The 19,181-nt window shown below is 38.2% G+C and overlaps 1 pseudogene; it reads right to left on the bottom strand.

Annotated features, from left to right (window-relative positions):
• LOC122329215 overlaps nucleotides 1–19,181 on the bottom strand; it is a 41,759-nt pseudogene that overhangs the window by 19,443 nt on the left and 3,135 nt on the right.

Genomic DNA, 19,181 nt, shown 5'->3' with positions numbered 1-19,181 from the left:
CCTTAATTTTTCATATGTAAGGGCTGTTGTTGCCTTGTCTCCACATACACCGCGTGTAGTCTCCCTTCATCTTCAGGTTTTGAGATCTGCCGATGCTTCAGCTTCCACCTTCGAGGCAATCTGCCTGATGACGTCCCTTTCCTCAGACTACCAGATATATCATGGCTTCTTTTTCCACCTGCACAGGAAACACCAGGTTTGGAAAGCTCCACAGGACAGAGTAGCACTGCCTCCTTCATCACACTCCAGGTTTTGCAGCTCATGTGTGAAGACCACTGGTAGTGCTAATGAATCCGTGAAAAGATGTTGGAACCATGTTACACAAAATGATTCAGGTCAACATCTGAGAATTGGACCCAACAAAGGCTTTTCAGTCTTCTCTGTCTAGTTTTCTAGTTTTTCAAGTCATAGACATAAATCCAGCTATTTTTATTTTTTCAAAAACAAAGCTATTAGTGTAATATGAAACAACCTTTGATCAAATTTAGGTCACAGTAGAGGATTGTTGTACAGCTTGTAATACAATAATCGCAATTCAACAAAATGTCATTCCTACCATTGACGGTAATGGTAGATGAGGTCTTGATGAAGCCACAATCACAACTATAGACTCCAGCATCTTCAGGTTTGACATCAGGGATCTTCAGTTCAAAAACAGAACCAGCTTACTTTATGTAGTATTTCTCTCCAGAATGGATTACTTGTGTTCCTTTCTCCAAACTACAGGCACTCCTGTTTTGGAAAGCCACACTGAAGAGAGTAACACTGTCTGCCTCTTGACACTCTTGGTTTTGCAGTTCTCCTTTTTGAAGACCAATGCTAAGAAGCAATTGATGTTTCAACAGGTTGTTAGTATAATGCACTTTGCAAAAACATATATGCATAACATGACAAAACATTCAAAAAACCTACCAAAGAAAACATTAGACAAGCATATTACAAGACAGGATAGCAGATAATTGCATTAGTGAAGCTAATCTAATTAAGACAGTTATGCTATAATATCTATGTTAAGTTCCTTCTGCTGACCAACCAGTAAAGGTAAAATATAAAAGTATTTGTACTCTAAATTAAAATAAGACATTTAAAAAACTGAATGAATTTCATACCCTTGATTTTAATGTTTGCTGTAGTCTTTGTCACCACACACATGTGTATTGTCCAGCATCTTCAGGTCTGAGGTCTGCGATCTTCAACTTAATAGTAGCTCCCATCTTGCATGGTGAGAGTACTTTTCTCCAGATTGTAGCACCTGTGTTCCTTTTTCCAAACTACAGGAATTCCTGGCTTTGAGAGTTCACAATGTAGAGTAATGATGTCTCCTATGTCACACTCTTGGCTTTGTAGTTCACTTCTGAAGACCACCGTAATGCTGAATAGCAATTGCGTGATTTCATAAGTTAGAAAGGTATATAAATGTTAGTAAATATTAGTGCAGTTCCTTGACACATGTATTGACATTTTAGTGTATTACTTGATCTTAGTGCTAAAATAAATTGAAGTAAGCAAAAATAAATAAATGCATGTAAATTAAGCCAAGCTTTTTATCCATACCACTGACAACAACATTTGCTGTTGTTTTCATTTCCACAATCACAGGTATATTCTGCCACTGTCTTCAGGCACTAAGTCTGAAATCTGTAGCTCACACATGGTGTCCCTCTGCAGGGGTATCTGATATCTTCCCCCATGTTTCAGACTTTCCGTTCCCTTTTTCCATTGCACTTGGCAGCCAGGTTTTGAGCTCACAGAGGAAAGTAAGAAACTTTTCCACCTTCAGTAACTTGCTGGTTCTTCATCTGACCCTTAAACCTAGCAGGTACCACTGGAGAACAAGCAAGCATTGTATAATTAAAAATTCTCCCTAGTTTTAGCATCCAAAAAGAAAGGATGAAAGATCTTTTTTGGGATGAGATGAACTGACACGGAAACTAGGACAAGTGTTATGTTGTATCATAATGTATAAGATCTTGACATCATTAGGAATTAAAATCAAAATGTTCTATAATCATGGAAATATTAAATCAAACACAGAAACAGTTCTAACACATCCATTGCACTAGGACTACATGAATACATATTACACATACAAAGTTCAGACAGGGACTGAATCTCACAAACCAAGACAAACACAAAAGTGCAAGTGCCATTTCTACTATTTGACAACTTGACAGACATCTACATCACAAAGCGTAATACTCTGTCCAATAAGACCTAAATAATAGATCAAATGTAACCACACATTTTCACCAAACTGACTTGCTAGAAATCTAAAAGACAAAAAGTAAAAAAAAAAAAAGTACCAACTTTGTTGTGAAAGTACAACATAAAAGTACCAGTTCTCTGAACTGAGATGATCATCTGCTGACATGGAAATGCATGAGATCATCACTGAAATACCTAGCATTGCCACAAAAGAACCCAAAAGTGAAATGTCAAATGCAGAAATAAAACACATATGTTGAATCAAGTGAAAATGTGTACTTACCAAAGAATACATTAAAATAACGCCAAGATATCAAAAACCACGGTACATCAAAGCTTTAGACACTGTATCTAAGAATCTAATCTAAAATGTTTCAGCTTATTATTATTATTTTTATTATTTTCTATATCTAATATATATATCTATATTAGATATAGAATATCTATACATTCTATAAACACCAAGAAAAGACGGATTTCAGTGTTAAATTGATTATTTTTCTGAGAAAGTCTGGTTCTTACCTTTTACTGTCAATTTGGCTATACTCTTAGTCAGAGAGCCAATGTCTCAGGTGTACACACCTCACTGTCACTCTTCTCCAGATCCTTCACTTTGAGGATGAGGACAGTTCCCTTTGCATAAGCTCATACCTTCCTCCAGCCCTGATCTCCTTTGTTCCTCTCAGCCAGGTGACTTTAGATGCAGGTTGGGCTGTCTCACATTCAAAGCAGACAACACTCTTCTCTTCTGCAGTGGCATCCTTTAGCTCACAAATGAATTTGTTGGCCAGTTCTAGAGAGGATGAAATACTACTAAGTAAATATACTAAGTAAATATATCTCCTTTTTTAGAAGTTTCCTCTGTATATTTAATAAAAGGATGACAGAATCTCAAACCATTCATTTTAAAATTCTTGCCTTTGATCTCAGCTTAGCCTTGGAGGTTGGGCTGATGATCTCACAACTGTATTCTCAGAGTCTTTTTCAGTTATGTTGTGGATTGTCAGCTTTACGAGTGTCTGCTCTGACTGATTTCATATTTCTGGCTTTTTCTAATAGATTTGCCATCTTTGACCATTCACTTCCAGTCCAGACTGAAAGCTCACAGGAGAATGTGGCATCTTCACCAATTTTGGCACTGACACCTTGAAGCTCTTTAGATATGTTAGGGGAGCTTCACCTGGCTCCAAAAATAAGATACACTTTGATTAAACAAAACCGTATTTGTGTAAAACCTATAATCCTAAAGTCCTAAAGACCTAAAGTTCTGCTTACCCTCAACAGTAAGTGTTGCCTTTGAGCTCAAATCCTTCAGAGTGAAGACCACCTCACGGAATCAGAAGCTGAGGCAGCTTTGATTGTTAAGTGTATACTTAAGCCCTTTGCTGCTTATCTGGAAGCGGCCTCCATCAGTGACAGGTTGGCCTTTTTAGGCTCCAGGTGCAGCTCTCTGAACTCTCGGGACAAGATGCACTCAAATGTACAGTTTTTCACCTGCTTTGGCCTCTATTGATTTAATTAAGCCAGTGATACCAATGTGGATATCTAGGGTCAACAGAAAAGACATTATTGAAAAACACCAACATCTTACAGGATAAAACTAAACCAAAATGACACAACTGTGTCCACTGTAGCACTGATACTAAATAAGTTTGTTGTCCTTTACCTCTAACAGTAACCTTGGACTTGGAGTGGTCTGTGCCAAGATCACAGCTGTACTCCCGGCGTCAGCTTGTGTGACATCATGGATAGTAAGTCCCAAGGTCTTACCATCTGGAGGAGCTCATACTTTTCCCTGCTGACAGGACTGTACCATCTTTTGCGCCACACAGGGGCCACTCTGGGCTTTGAGGCTTCACACTTGAGGGTCACTGTACCCTTCTCCTCTACTTCCATTCATCATCCAGCAACTTTAGGAAGATGGCTTTCTTCTCTGGATGTCAATAAATAGAAAAGCGCATTAAGCCAAAACCTTGCCAAGAATTATTTATCCTTCACATTCAAAGCATTTCTGTGAAATTGGCTTCATTTGGCTATTGTCATATAGCCCCACCTTTGACTTTTAGGCAGACTATTTCTTTTCACATCCCTGATGCTGAATGACACCTTCCCGCCATCTTCAGGTGCTAGATTCTTGAGGCTGAGCGTATGGGTCTTATCCACATGGGTGATGGCATTGACCTCATTGTTGAAGAGTGGCTTGTCATTAAGTGTCCACTGGACCTCTTCATCAGCATAGTTAACCTCACAGGTGAACACAGCATCACCATCTTCATCCACTTCTACATCGGTCAGATGTTTGGTGATCTAGGATATTCTGCGCTATATATGTCAGAAAAATAAACAACAAAGAGCATGAACAGAGTGGCATTTATATTTTACCAACTGCTCCTATATAATGGAGTGCTTTGCGTAGTCAAGCAGCAAACTCTAACAAGCAACCCTAACCGGGTTGGATGCATAAAGAGAATGCAATTTGAAACAAGATGCTTTGAATGCCTTCTTTGTGACATTACCTTCTACTTTGATAACAGCTTTGCTCTCACAGACCCCGACCTGACAGCGATACTCTCCAGAGTCCTCTGCACTCAAAGCTTGTATGATCAACTGCACATTGGCGTCCTTTTTGCTTCATGATATATTTGCTAGAAGTCTCCAAAGTGGTTTGACCCTTAAACCACCGCACTTCTTTTGGTGTGGCAGAGAACTTGCAGCATAGCGTGGTGGGAAGTCTTCTCCATTGGCTGATACATCTTTAAGAGGCTCCAGGATTTCAATGGGGCGCTCTGGGGATCATATGAACAGTGATTTTGAAAGCAAACACCAAAAGTGCATTTTGTGCATTTTATCTGTAATAAACAAATGAGCAAATATACCTTTTTTCAAATAACTTAGTAGTTTCATTTGGAATTTTATCATTGATTAAACCAAATGTCTAACCTTTCACTTTGAGCTCAGCTGTTGATTTGCTCTTTCAGCAGTGAACTGCACTGGGCCTGACATAGAGGCCTTGGTCTTCTTAAAAGTGAGGCGGTGCATGGTTCCCTCTTTCTCCATCTCAATATCTGCACTTTCCTTAAGCTGTTCCCCATTTAGAGTCCATTTCACTGGCTTGACTGTCTCAACACTGACTTCTACCTCAAAATGGGCAGCAAACGGCTCGGTCACCTCCAAAGAACTCAGCTGCCGTACTATGCTGATAGCCTGCTCTGAAGTTGGTGATGAGACAATATAGTGCTGTGTTATGTAGTGCAAATCCAAAAACACTGCAGACTTAAGAAGACACATAATAATGAAACTGCATGGAACTAAAATGCTTGGAAGGTAAATTCACATAACAGTACTTTAAACTGTAAGTAAGCATACATTTGCATACAACGCTCATTCTTGTCTGTTGCAGATCAATCAAAAACTGATCTGCAAGCTGTTATCAAATAATTAACAACATGCAATCACATTTTCTACACCCTTTTTACAGTTAATTTCAAATGTGTTTTAGTTTGCAATGTTTAGTTGTGCTTTATGAATTCCTCCCAAAATTGAATCTAATTCTTTAAATCAAATGGAAATGGTTTTACCCTCTACTAGTAGCTGACATGAAGTCTTATCATCAGTGGCATCACACATGTATATATCCTCATCATCAGAGTCCACGTCAGTGATGGTGAGCTTCCTGTAGATGTCCTCACTCGTGATCTCATGCTTCTTGCTTGGTTTGATCTCTGACTTGTTCTTGTACCACGTGACTTTAGCGTTGGCCCGTGACACCTGACATTCTAAGTATGCGCGGTGTTTGTACATGGCGATTTTGTCTCTCAGTTTCTTCACAAATCTGAGCAGGCAGTTCTGTAATGATTATAAGTGAGCTTGGGGATCTACTGATTTGTTAGACAATCTTATAAATGCTACACAGCGCAGGCTGTAGTTCATTAGTCTTTACGCTAAATGCAAAATGCATGCAGATATGACAGACTACTTGAACCTTTAACCTTCAATTTAGCGGCTGAAGAGGCCTTCTCAGCTGTGAACTTTATTTCACCTCGTCCTCAGCCTTTACAGATTTAAAGAGAAAGAATGTATGTTCTTCCTAAGAGAGAGAATATAAAATGAGTTTAAAAAACATTAATCTGTCCCTCTTGGTGTTGATTTTTTTTTCTCATTTATGAACTGATTGTATAGTAATTTAAAGAATTTACTGCCATATTGGGCTGCATGTTCTTCAATCTACAAGCACACCTAAGCTGTCAAGAAGAAAGTAAAGTCAAGTTTGTTCAGCTCACCCTCCTGCCTTATCTTTATGTTGTCTCCCAACTTTGAGTTTGGCATCTCCTTTGTGCCACTGAGCCTCGACCTCATCGTGTTGAGACCTCACAGACAAATGTTGCACTCTCCTTTTCTGTCACCTCCACATCCTGCAGCGGCTTCACTATTTTAATATCTCTGGCTGCAGAGAATTCAAATACAAACATTCATTCAAGTGACAATGCAACATTTTTGAGTTCAGCAATCATATCCCACAATGAAGCAGTGTTGCAAAGTTTGCAGTTTGAGTTATTAAGCTACTGAGCTATTTTAACAATGTTTCCCCTGTATACCCCTAAAAGCATTTGGGCAATGTTACGCAAGAGTTCATGTAGTAATTTTTGCTGTGAAAACCTGGAACCCTGCTCAAAAATCATTTATCTTTACCGTTAATAGTAAGCTTGGCGAAATATTGTCATCTGTAGTTCTACATATATAACCAGGCCCTGTATCTTCATATGCACACTTTGTGGATGATGAGAAGTGCGCTTGTTGGCCTGGGAATGGATGCCAAATTTCTTTCCTGGCTTTAGTTCCTCATCATCCTGATGGAGAAATAATGACATAGATTACATCAAATTTTTTCCCTTTTGTCAAATAATTTTTGTATTAAGAAGAAGAGAAGAAGAGAAAGATTTATGACTAAACAATTTAGTTTAACCAATTTAAATTAAATACTCATACCATAAAACCACTTGACATCAGCATTTGCTCTTGAAACTTCACATTCAAAGTGACTTTCTCCTTTTCAGGAGAACTGATATCCAGTAGAGGTTTGAGGATCTTTGCAACAGGTTCTGTGCACAGAATGCCAACAATTGGGGTTATAATTGTATATAAATTTGACAACATTGGTTATACACATTGGTGTAGTTGTTACAAATCTCCTCATTAGTACATATGGGATTGTGGACATTCATTTAGTTTGGTTGAAATACTTGAAAATGTTGGTTATAAATCTTCGGAGAAAGTACAAAACTTGAAAACACACATTTTATGATCTTGTGCTAAACATCTTAATGAATCTTGCAATTCAGACTTAAACTTGAAGACCTGAAAAATACACACTCACCAGTAACAATTAGTTTTGCCAGAAGTATGGGCATCTTCGGCTTGGAAAGTAATAGTTCCACCATCATATCTTCAGCTGGGACATAGTTAAGCAGTGCTTGTTGCCCATTGCTGTAATGATGATATTGGGTCCTGCCTTTAGTTTCTTTGCATCTTTGCTCCAGGAACCTTCTATATTGTGGCCTTGCTGAGCTCTACTTCCAAAGTGATGGTCTCTTTTCTTGTACTTTCATCTCTTTGAGGCCTTTTACTATTTGAATCTTCTTAACTGAATGGTAGAAGAAAAACATAGGAAACCCATAGATGTACTTTTCTGTATATTTTAATCATAAAATATTATGATCGAAAGAAACTCGGTAATAGAGTAACATAATGAAGAATCCATACTCTCTACTGTCAGTTTGGCCTGGGTCTTGTCATCTAGGGTTTCACATGAATAATGTCCTCTGTCAGCATCGCCACACTCTTGAGGACCAGAGCCTGCTTGGCACCATCTACATGGATCTCCATATTTCCTCCTTGCTGCAGTACCACACCATTCTTCATCCATTTCACATCTTTTGAGGGCTTGCTTAGCTCCACTTCCAAGCGAACTGTGTCCTGCTCAGTTACAGTGACATCTGCAAGCTTCTTCTTGAAGGTGACAGGAAGCGCTGCAAAATGACAGATGAATTTGGACTGTGTCTGCTTCCTGACAATATGTTTGCATTATGGTTACCAATAGTATCTGTCACTTCGTTGTACTTGGAGTGTGGCTCTGCACACTTTCCCCTCAGCATCGATACTAATCTCTCCTGCATCCTCCTGGTGACAGCTGTGATGGTGAGGGAATGGCTGCTTCCCCATGGCGATCTTAAATTTGGGACTAGCTGTAATAGGTATGTCATTACGCAGCCATCTGACACTTGCATCGGCTGGTGTGATGGAGCATTTAAAGATGGCATCTTTGCCTTCATTTGCAACAACATTGTTCAGCTTGGTAGTGAACCTCACCAGACGTGGGGCTGTGGGAAATTAAATTGAAAACTTTGCGTAAAATGTAAACAAAATGTAAACAAGCTTAATAAGTTGATTCAATTTGATGAAAATCTGTGACTTTCAGACGTAGACACTAGTTGTTCGTACCTTTAGTAGTGACTTTGGTGGAGGGTCTTGTCATCTTTTGCATTCGCAGCTATACTCCCCTTCATCCTCCTGAGCCACAGCGGAGACAGTCAAAGATGCAGTTTGTGCCATCAGTGCGGATGCTGAATCTGCCACCTGATTTGATTTCTTTGCTGTTATGCTTCCAGAGGACACTACTCGTAGCTTTGTTGAGACTGCAGGAAAGTGTCATGGTGCTTTCCAGTACTGCAGACACTGGTTGCAATGCTTACCACAAAATTTAAAGGTGCATCTGTAGGGCATAGATAAGGGAAAAATTAAATCACATTTTGTCTGCGATCGGTTAGATTTATTAATCAGAATCAGAATCACTTTATTGCCAAGTATATTTACATCATAGAGGAATTTGTTGTAGTGACAGAAACTCTACAGTGCAACACGATAACAAGACAAGACAGATAATAATAAAGAGAATTATATACACTATACAAGATATAGATATAATTAAGTGCAATTATATCCAACACAATTTACTTTGAAAAAGTAAATCAACTGAATTGAATAAAAAATAATTATGCAAAAAAAAAAAAAAAAAAATTAAAAATAAGCAAATTTGATCTTGAGATTATCCACACCTTAAAACATTTGTACTTTTTCTTATTTTGAAATTGCAAATTAGCTTTTACCTTTGACCTGAACCTTGAACTCAACCTTGTCATCAGCCGTCTGACAAAAGTAGGTTCCACTGTCTTTAGATTCAGAAGATTTATGATGAGGACACGTGAGCGACCTTCTTGTTTCATCTCATACTTCGATCCGTCTTTCAGTTCTATTCCATCCCTGAACCACTTAACACTACAACTCTCTGTCATCACCTCAGTTTTTAAAACAAACTTTTCTGTTGACTCAACCATCACAGTTTCTTTTGTTATGGATGTCTTCTGGAATTTGGCAGAAACATCTGAGAAAAAATAGGAAATAATTACTTAATTGTGAGGAAGACAAGTGCGTGGATTCATTATAATATGCAAGAAAATTGTACCTTCCACCTGAATCTTAAAGAGAAGTTTCTCATTCCCAACTTCACAGGTATATTCTCCAGCATCCTTCCTTTTCCACATTCTCCAGCACCAGTTGGCGGCTCTTGCCTTTTGACTCCATGTGGACAGTCTTACTGGAGCTCAACTGCTTGCCATCCTTGAACCATTTCACCTCAGTCTTGAGGTCAGAAACTCACAGCTCAGTGTGGCTTTTTGGGAGGCTGAAACTTTCACTTCCTTTTGATAAGAGTCTTTGTTGGTAAAGGCAGCTTTGAGCTCTAATAAGAATAATAATAAGTTTACTTAATTCAAAGAATTTGACTATTTACAGAGAAAATCAACAGGGGTTGCAATTACATTGAATATGACGGGAAATAAGAAATATTTTCTTAGCAGCTTTTAAATAACCCAAAGAAGACTGTTAAGATGCACAGAACCAAGATGGTTTCCATACCTGTCACCTGAATCTTAAATGGCAGCTTTCGTTCCTAACTTCACAGGTATATTCTCCAGCATCCTTCTTCTCCACGTTCTCCAGCACCAGCTGACGGCTCTTGCCCTTTGACTCCATGTGGACAGTCTTACTGGAGTTTAACTGCTTGCCATCCTTGAACCATTTCACCTCAGTCTTGGGGTCAGAAACCTCACAGCTCAGTGAGGCTTTCTGAGAAACACCTACTTTCACTTCCTTCTGATAGGACTCCTTGTTGGTGAAAGCAGCTTGAATATCTAGTTGGGCAAGCATACATCCCATATTAAAAATAGTATTCTTTCAGTAAACATTTAATTTTAAACTCATAGACATTAAATGCTGCAAAAGACTAAATGGTTAAGGAATCCAAAAAGATCAAAAATACATTTATATAAATTAAACAAATCCAAATCTTACTGCAGCAATTGTACCTTATTCAAAGGTCTCTTTCATCAAAGAAAAACTATTTAGTAACACATTGTATGAACCCTGTATTTTAATACATTTTAAGGATATTCTTAAGACATTATAATGAAGGCATAATGCAGTATAAATATCTTTATAATATACAGTTTTAATGTGTTATACTTTACCTAAAGCAGACAAATATCACTTTTAAGTAACAATAATAACAAAAAAAAATTCTCAAACAACCATAAGATCAGATACCAGATCAGGTGAATATGTAATATGACACATTTGCTTTGAACTTTTGAATATATATCAGTTTGATTATTATCAACCAGCCTTTATTACAGTATTAGAGTAGTATGCTAAATACATGCTAACACTTTATTTTGATGGTTCCTCAACAGACATACATTCTACCTACTCTACCAAAGTCTACTAATATTTTCAGTTGAAAATATTAGCTAGCTACATTAGCCTCAATACTGGCCTCACAGGAAACACTCAAGTAACACTCAGCACCTAACCACTCACAAGGTGTTGTAAGTTACTGTGCAGATCTTAAATAAACAATGTTAAGATATGATATAGTCTATTATAAATGAAGTAGATTTAACATGGTGTTCATTGTGTGTTATAAATGATCATACTCTTAAAAGATCTAATCACAAATAATTAAATATTATAATGTATTATAATTGATATGACCTATTCACAATATGTTATAACTCATAACATATTTTATAACGCATTATGAATTCATTATAATGCCTTAAAATACCCTTATAATGTATTATAGATACAAAAGAAAGTGTTACCAACTATTTTTGCTACATGTAAAATTAGCTCTTGTCAAAGCTTCACTGATTGATTGTAATTTAGATGTATTTCATAAAGTACAAAAAACTAAAATGGAAGCAGAGAGTCAAAAGAGAAACACAAAGATGTTCCCATACCTGTCACCTGCATTTTAAAGGCAAGTTTCTCATGTCCAACTTCACAGGTGTACTCTCCAGCATCCTTCTTCTCCACATTTTCCAGCACAAGCTGGCGGCTCTTGCCCTTTGACTCCATAAGGACAGTCTTACTGGAGCTCAACTGCTTGCCATCCTTGAACCATTTCACTTCAGTCTTAAGGTCAGTAACTTCACAGCTCAGTGTGGCCTTCTGGGAAGCTGCTACTTTGATTTCCTTCTGATATGAGTCTTTGTTGGTGAAGGCAGTTTGAATTTCTGGTGGGCAATGGAAAATATGAGAAAACAGTATGCTTTAAGTAAATATATATTACTCAAGATTGTATACGACCGATACATAAAAGGCTTGATGCTTAAGAAGTTATGAATACAAAATAAACTGCAAAAGAATCCACAAAAAGGCTAATTAAATTGCAGACTGTAACCTGTTTTTTGGTTCTGTACGACTGAATTGAGCAACAAATTATTCTACTTGTCATTGTACCTCTTCTTGAAAACACATTAATAAAATCTTCTTAGGCAATGCATTCATCAAACTCTTTTGTTCAACCCAACAGACAAGCACAAGCACATACCCATCACTTGAATTTTAAAGGCAAGTTTCTCATTCCCAACTTCACAGGTATATTCTCCAGCATCCTTCTTCTCCACATTTTCCAGCACAAGCTGGCGACTCTTGCCCTTTGACTCCATAAGGACAGTCTTACTGGAGCTCAACTGCTTGCCATCCTTGAACCATTTCACCTCAGTCTTGAGGTCAGAAACTTCACAGCTGAGTGTGGCTTTTTGGGAGGCTGAAACTTTCACTTCCTTCTGATATGAGTCTTTGTTGGTGAAGGCAGCTTGAATGTCTTGTTAGGCAATGGACAATATAAGAAAACATTATGCTCTGAGTAAATATATAAATCAAGATTATATAATGTATAGATGCAGCAAACACTAGATGCTTAGAAGTTAGGAATACAAAATAAACTGCAAAAAGAATCCACAAAAGGCTAATTAAATTGCAGACTGTAACCTGTTTTTGGTTCTGTACTGACTGAATTGAGCAATAAAGTCTACTTGTCATGTACCTCTTCTTGAAGACACATTAATAAAATATTGTAAGGCAATGCATGTATAGAACTCTTTTATTCAAACCAACAGACTAGCACAAGGACATACCGGTCACTTGAATTTTAAAGGCAAGCTTCTCCTTTCCAGCTTCACAGGTGTACTCTCCAGCATCCTTCTTCTCCACATTATCCAGCACCAGCTGGCGGCTTTGCCCTTTGACTCCATGTGGACAGTCTTACTGAAGTCAATTGCTTGCCATCCTTCAACCATTTCACCTCAGTCTTGACGTCAGACACTTCACAACTCAGTGTGGCTTTCTGGGACACTGAAACCTTAACTTCCTTTTGATAAGAGTCCTTGTTGGAGAATGTAGCTTGAATGTCTGGTGCAGAAATCGAAATTTAGGAATACAGTCTCAGAACCTGCATTTAGTTTATGTAAACTGTAAACTGTATGTAAACATGTTTGAGTAGCAGAACCTTGAAAAAAACAAGCCAAAACACTACAATGGAGTTCTTACCTTCCACGCAAATATTAAATACCAGCTTTTCATTTCCAATTTCACAGGTATATTCTCCAGCATCCTTCTTCTGCACGTTCTCCAGCACCAGCTGACGGCTCTTGCCCTTTGACTCTATAAGGACAGTCTTACTGGAGTTTAACTGCTTGCCATCCTTGAACCATTTCACCTCAGTCTTGGGGTCAGAAACCTCACAGCTCAATGTGGCCTTCTGGGAAACTGCTACTCTGACGTCCTTCTGGTAGGAGTCCTTGTTGGAGAAGGCAGCTTGAATGTCTGGGGCAGAAGTAAAGATTCAGGAATCAAGTATCAGAAACTGCAATTAGTTTTATGTAAACATTGGTTTAGTCATGGTTGATTGATTAATTGGAACCTTAAAAAAGCCAAAACGCTAGCATGTTGTTCTTACCTTCCACCCGAATCTTGAAGACCAGCTTTTCATTTCCAGCCTACACAGTATATTCTCCAGCATCCTTCTTCTCCACGTTCTCCAGCACCAGCTGACGGCTCTTGCCCTTTGACTCCATGTGGACAGTCTTACTAGAAATCAACTGCTTGCCATCCTTGAACCATTTTCACCTCAGTCTTGAGGTCAGAAAACTTCACAGCTCAGTGTGGCCTTTTGAGAGGTTGAAACCTTCACCTCCTTTTGATAAGAGTCTTTGTTGGAGAAAGCAGCACGAGTTTCTAAAAAGGACATTCATTGTTTTAGTAAAATATCAAAAAGTAAATAAAAACACACACACAACAAATACACACTGGCTTAATAATACATGTTTTGTGCAAATTTCAATATCCTCTATGTGAGACTAATCTAAAATTGTCTGTTCCCAAGTTTTCCTTTTCTAACTACAGTACTTTTATGTTCAGAAGGACCATTCACTGTCCTCAGTAAGATCTGACACTGGCATAATAAATGACATGCTAAACTTTAATATAACTTGTACAAGGCTGGTATAACTTTTAATTTAACTTATTAAATCATTTATTAGCTGTAGGAGCATTTAGCGTTTAGCGTCACTGTTCAAAAAACCATAAAGTTATGACATTAATTAGGTATTGTGGCATGTCTGAGTTAATCCTGCTCGTTTAAATTTTTAGTTTCAGACTAATTAGCGCATAGTCTTACCTTTTATCTTGACCAGGAATGTCATTTTGTCCTCTGCCAGTCTCACACGAGTAGTGTCCTTCATCGCTCTGCTTGGCACCCTGATGACCAGCTTCCTTTGTGTCCCTTGAGATATAAAAGTTGTCCTCTTGTCCTCCATTATTTCCATCTGTTTCTTTCTTCCACACAACAGCAGTTCCAGGAGAAGCAACATCACAGCTCAACACACGTCGCCCACCAGAGCATCACTCTCTGGGGGCTGAGCCCTTGGCTTGTTAACAAACTTAGCTGGTTCTTTCATTAGAAAAATGAAGGATTAGATGCTACTCCTTTGGTTTCAAAATGATTAGGCAGTGACATCCACTGTCTATCTGTATATAGTTTGACAGTGAAAACTGCTAGCACACAAATATGACAACCCAAACTCTTTTCAATTACAGACAGGAACTTACCATATCTCCTAGTCTATCTGTCATTTTAATGTTGTGTACATGTCAAAAATACTCACATCCCAAAGTATATTGAACATGACTCATGCAAGTGCATGAGTGCTAAGCAGATCTGTTACCTGACAAACACACTCTCCAACACTTCCTGTTGAGCAGCCAAAGCCCAGCTGCTAGTACATGTCAACACTGACTGCTTACACCATTTATTCACTCTGAACTTTCTGTGCTGGGCTAAGCACTCACTACTAAGCACTGATTAATTGCAAACAGCAGGTACCACTGTGTATTTCTCTCCTATTATTTGAAGGATACGCTCTTCATTATAAATACAATTTAAAGTTGTCCCACTTTCATCTATGTAAATTAATTGTAAATAGAATTTGTTCTACTTCAATATATATACAGGCTATAAAACCATAAGTTAATTGAAGGTCAGAAAAATGAAGCGACTTGTTTACCTTTAAAGCAAGCTGGACAGACATTTTATCACCATCACACATGCATTCATAGATGCCCACGTCCTCACGGTCAACGTTGTGGACTGTCAGTATGCGTTTACGCTCTACACTTGTGGCTTCATATTTTTTACCCATCCTCAGCTCCTTCCCATTCTTCATCCAAACAACCTAAAACACAGGCAGTACATGCAGTTAACTTTCTAAAAAAACTACACACCATCATGTCCATACATTTAATAGATATTTTGTGTTTGACCCTTTGGGCAATGCATCTCAAAGTAGCATGAATAAGACAATTTAAACGAGGACAGGACAAAGCATATAACAAGATTAAAATACTTAATGTGCATGTTGTCACCTGGATGCTTGAATCAGACACTTCTGTGTGTACATCTGAGCAGAGGAGTGCATGCTGTAAGTAAAACACCTCCACCTGAGAAGACTTATTGGTGAAGGCGTGCGGCGTGCATGGCTAGAGAAAAACAATACAAAATATCAGGAATTTTGAAGTTATTCCTTTTAGTTTTCAAAACATTTCCTTTCTTACCTTTCACACTAAGTGTGAAACACTCTGAGATCCACCACCCACAAACTTAACCTGTGATCCATTTAGGTTCCATGGACACCTCCTGATGACCAGAGTATGTGTGGTCTTCGGGCGTGTGATCAGATACTCAGATCCACTGCGCGGATCATTCTCTCATTTATGGTCCAGGAGCCAGAACATACGGCTGAGAGCTCAACAGTGAAAGTTGCTTCTTCACCAACATGTGCACTGCAGTTCACCAGGCCTGTCTTCACTGATGCTGTGGGCTCTGAACAAAGAAACTTAAAGGGTTACTCCACCCCCAAAATGAACGGAAGAAAACAAAAATAACTTTATTAACTGACACAGAAGAGTGTATGCTATTTGCTTCAGGGATACTCTCAAAGGTGGCGCTACAAATAAATTTAGTCATCATTTTGTTTTCCATACAAAAAGTATTCTTGTATCTTCATAACATTCACGGTCCGATTCATTAATGGTTTTCATCCAGAATATCTTAAATTGTTTTTCAAAACGAACAAAACTTTTAAGGGGTTGGAGTGACATAATGGGTAAGTGATTAATGACAAAATGTAATTTTGGGGTGGAGTAACCCTTTAAATATTTTTACTGTAATACACTGATTTAAAACCGTTTATATTAGGTTAAATATGAAAACTGTCCATAACAACAACAAAAACAACAAAAAATTTCTCACCAAGGTAAAACGTTCCAGGAACCTCCAAGTGGGCACTCTGACCAAAATCATTGACCGCTGAGATGCGGAACTGATAGCTTGCTTCTTCTGAAATTTCGCTGATGGTGTATTCAGTGCTAGACACAGTCGTGCTAGTGACTTTAACCCAGGTTTGGGCTCCCACCTTCCTGCGCTCAACAATATAGCCGGTGATGGGCACAGGTCGCTCACTGTCTGGTGGAGCCCAGCACAGGGTGATTGATGAATCTGTCTTGTTTCGCACAACTGGCTCAACTGGGGGATCTGGGGGATGTTTCCTTGGTGCTGAGGTCAAAGTTGATAGTATTTTAGTTATTAATCAGGTTAATGAATTTTTTATGTTGAAACATTATTAAAGAAATGCACAAGTACAGTCACCACAGTAGCTGTAGTGTCAATTTGACTTGATTATTGTGGTACATACAGTATTTGAATAACCGCTTTGTAAAATCTTGTGGAAAGGTTGTGGTCTGATTTACAAATTAATTCACCTGTGACAGAGAAGCGGGTGGATGTCTTGCAGTCAAAGGCGTTGAAGGCCACCTCACCCGAGTCCTCTGCAGTGCATTCACGAATAGTCAAAAGTGTACTGCCTGTTAATGCGGGCGATAATAATTCGAGTCCTCTTTCAGCCTCTCTCCATTCCTGGTCCAGTATGCATCATCTACCGGTCTCTCCAGTTCCACACAGAAGATCACAGTATCGCTTAACTGGCACCACTGTCCTCCTCGGCAGCTTTTTAGTGATGTTGCCTGAAAGTGCAGAGAAAAAACACATGAAGAATATGTGTTGCACCAGATTATTTGTCATCTTTCTGGCCACCCATATTGGAATAGCTTCTTCGTAGAGCTTTTACCCAGCACTGTAAGTTCGGCCACAGTCGGCTGCCTTCATTCATCTCACAGATGTACACGGCATCATCATTGGTGGTGACATTGTGAATAGTGAGGCGCGCAGGGTCCCATCAACATCCATGCGGTATTTGGCATTTTCCTCCAGGCGGGTCTCCTCCAAAAACCAGCTGGCCTTTTGTGTTCGACACTGGTACCTCACACTGTAGAGTTGCTGTTTCCTTTTCCTTCACCTCGACATCTTGTAGCTTCTTTTTGAAGGGAATCTTTGGCTCTGGCAAGGATACATATTAGTGAGCATACAGAAGACAATTTCCTTTTAGCTGGTAGTCATGATCTGACAGCGTCCTACAATTAAGTTTCATATTGATTGGGTCTCTAAAAAGGCAAATGATTAATGTGATCCTGGACCAAAAACAGTCATAAGTTTCATTGGTATATTTGTATGCAATAGCCAAGAATACATTGTATGGGTCAAATTCTGGATTTTTTTTTAAATGCCAAAAATCATTAGAATAATAAGAAAGATCATATTTCATCAAGATATGTTGTACATTTCCTACCACTAACATATCAAAACCTAATTTTTGATTAGGAAAAGGCATTGCTAAGATTTTCATTTGGATGACTTTGAGCGTGATTCTTTTCAATATTTAGATTTTTTGCACCTTCACATGTCAGATATTCAGAACATTTTATGTCAGCCAAATACGGTCTATTTATTCAGCTATTCAGAAAAAAAACCCAAAAAACTTTGTATGAATCTCAATTTCAATTTTTTTTTAAATATGTGGTCCATGGTCACAAATGATAATTGTAATAAACTTCAGACACACTTAAATCAACTAAAGTGAACCAGAAGAGAAACCAGCTTCAAGATTGTGGTGTTCAAAATATAAGTGTACTTAAATGTCTAAAACAAAAGTACCCGTTTGTTAGTGGGTCATTTTGTGGTGTAGACTTTACTAAATGTATATAGAATTTATGGGGGAAATGCCCTTACAACAACAGCAAATAAGGCAAGAAAAACACTGACCATCAAATAAAATAAATGCATTTCTTACATATATGACCTGTTTTTATTCAGATTTTAAGAACATAATTCCGTCTGCTCTGCATTATCAGCTTGAACTCAATCATTTGAAATTTGAACATGTTTACAAAAAAACAGCCTTAAATGTCATGAACTTCACACTCCTAATCCCTTCACATAGGCGTCACTGCACTTTGCACTGCAGCAGTGGACTGGTATTCACTAAGTTTCTGTGACCTTTCTCATAAGGTGCCTGTGGCATGAGAGTCAAGACTAAGACACAGGAACAAGGTAGCAAAACATTATTGCTACACTACTTCTGGCTAAAATTAGAACTCTTTTCAAAATGTAAAATGTATACATCCGTGAAGATTATCATATCAACGTAGGCTTAGCTTAGCAAATAATTAGAACATAGTACTAATGCTGCAAACCTGGAGACGTCACTTGGAAAGTCACCCACATAACGGTGTCAGAAATGAGTTTACAGCTAGCTATCATAACAACTGTTAACTAATCATCACTAGCAGAAAATAGGTGTAATGCTACACCCTCTTCGAACACTTGCAAGCAGAGACTGACCTAGAAGGCAAAGATGACTGTCATTAGTTGATAAAATTTCAATTTAAAGGTTGGTGATTTATTAGGACCTGTTTTTTAACATGGTCATTATTGTGCTGATGTACGTAGTACAGCCCCATCTTATGTGCCAGCCTCATTAAAATTATGAAAATTATGAAAACACTGTAGTTTTAATACTAAGTTTATAATTAAACAAATGATTTATCTGGTGACTTTTGTTTACTGATTGGCTATACCTTTTGGAAAAGACCACGTGTAAACACCACCCTCAAGACCTTGCAATCCA

Source organism: Puntigrus tetrazona, chromosome 23, assembly GCF_018831695.1.
Source record: "Puntigrus tetrazona isolate hp1 chromosome 23, ASM1883169v1, whole genome shotgun sequence".
Lineage (NCBI taxonomy): Eukaryota > Metazoa > Chordata > Actinopteri > Cypriniformes > Cyprinidae > Puntigrus > Puntigrus tetrazona.
Note: the sequence above shows the minus strand (reverse complement) of the source record. Positions and strands in the feature narration are given on the sequence as shown.